The sequence below is a fragment of the Crocuta crocuta genome, unplaced genomic scaffold, assembly GCF_008692635.1.
Source record: "Crocuta crocuta isolate KB4526 unplaced genomic scaffold, BGI_CrCroc_1.0 scaffold613, whole genome shotgun sequence".
In the NCBI taxonomy this organism is placed as follows: domain Eukaryota; kingdom Metazoa; phylum Chordata; class Mammalia; order Carnivora; family Hyaenidae; genus Crocuta; species Crocuta crocuta.
In genome coordinates, this window is record NW_027528880.1 from 1298174 (window position 1) to 1299408 (window position 1235).

The 1235-nt window shown below is 45.6% G+C and overlaps 1 protein-coding gene across 4 annotated transcripts in view; it reads left to right on the forward strand.

Annotated features, from left to right (window-relative positions):
- TPD52L2 (TPD52 like 2) overlaps nucleotides 1-1235 on the forward strand; it is a 28334-nt gene that overhangs the window by 5007 nt on the left and 22092 nt on the right. The window lies entirely within an intron of this gene.

The following is a 1235-nucleotide window of genomic DNA, read 5'->3' on the forward strand; positions in this document are numbered from 1 at the left end:
AAGGCTTATGTGCTGCACTCCCGCCAGTTCAGAGTCGAGCTGCAGAAGCTCCGTGTCACTTCAAGTTTTCAACGAGCATGTCCCCAGGGCAGCTGGACTGCACAGCCTCAAGCCATGTTGATTATCACACCACAAGTGGAATGTTCTACTCATTGGTCTTTGTTGTTGGAGTAACTGGTAACAATTTGACCTTAGGTGATCCTGTGTTTCTAAATTGTTACTTTTTTTTTTTTAATTAAAAAATTTTTCTTCTTCTTTTTCTTAGTTTATTGTCAAGTTGGTTTACATGTAACACCCAGTGCTCATCCCAACAAGTGCCCTCCTCCATGCCCATCACCCCCTTCCCCTCTCCCCTCCCCCATCAGCCCTCAGTTTGTTCTCAGCATTCAAGAGTCTCTCATGGTTTGCCTCCCTCCCTCTCCCCAACTATTTTTCCCCTTCTGCCGCATCATCTTCCGTTAGCTTCATTGGGAGGAAGTTAAATTTTTTTCTTTTTTTTATGTTTTATTTATTTCTAGGAGAGAGAGAGAGAGAGAGAGAGAGAGACAGCGTGAGCAGGGGAGGGTCAGAGACAGAGGGAGTCACAGACCGAAACAGGCTCGAGGCTCCGAGCTGGCAGTCAGCACAGAGCNAGAGAGAGAGGGAGACACAGAATCCGAAGCAGGCTCCAGGCTCTGAGCTGTCAGCACCGAGCCTGATGCGGGGCTTGGACCCATGAATCGTGAGATCATGACCTGAGAGCCAAAGTCGGACGCTTAACCAACTGAGCCACCCAGGCGCCCCTAAATTATTTCTTGTTTCAACTATTTTGTGCTAGAAAAACAAATGATATAAGGGCTCTGAGCTACTTTTTATTGATTACTCCAAATAATTGCTTCTTTAATAGAAGGATTTGTTGTTGTTGTTGTTGTTTAAAGTTTATTTATTTTGAGAGAGACAGAGATGGCATTTGTGGGGAGGGGCAGAGAGGGAGAGAATCCCAAGCAGGCTCCATGCTCAGTGCAGAGCCCAACGGGCTCAAACTCTCAAAACTGAGAGATCATGACCTGAGCCAAAATCAAGAGTCGGACACTTCACTGATTGAGCCACTCAGGCGCCTCAAGAGGAAGACTTTTTTTTAGAGTAGCTATTGACGCAGGAGCTAAACACCAAGACCTTAGAGTAGTGGGGCTTCAGGCTCCAGAAGTTCTTCTTTCTCAAGTTGCATCCTTTTTTCTTTTTCTTTTTCTTTTTCT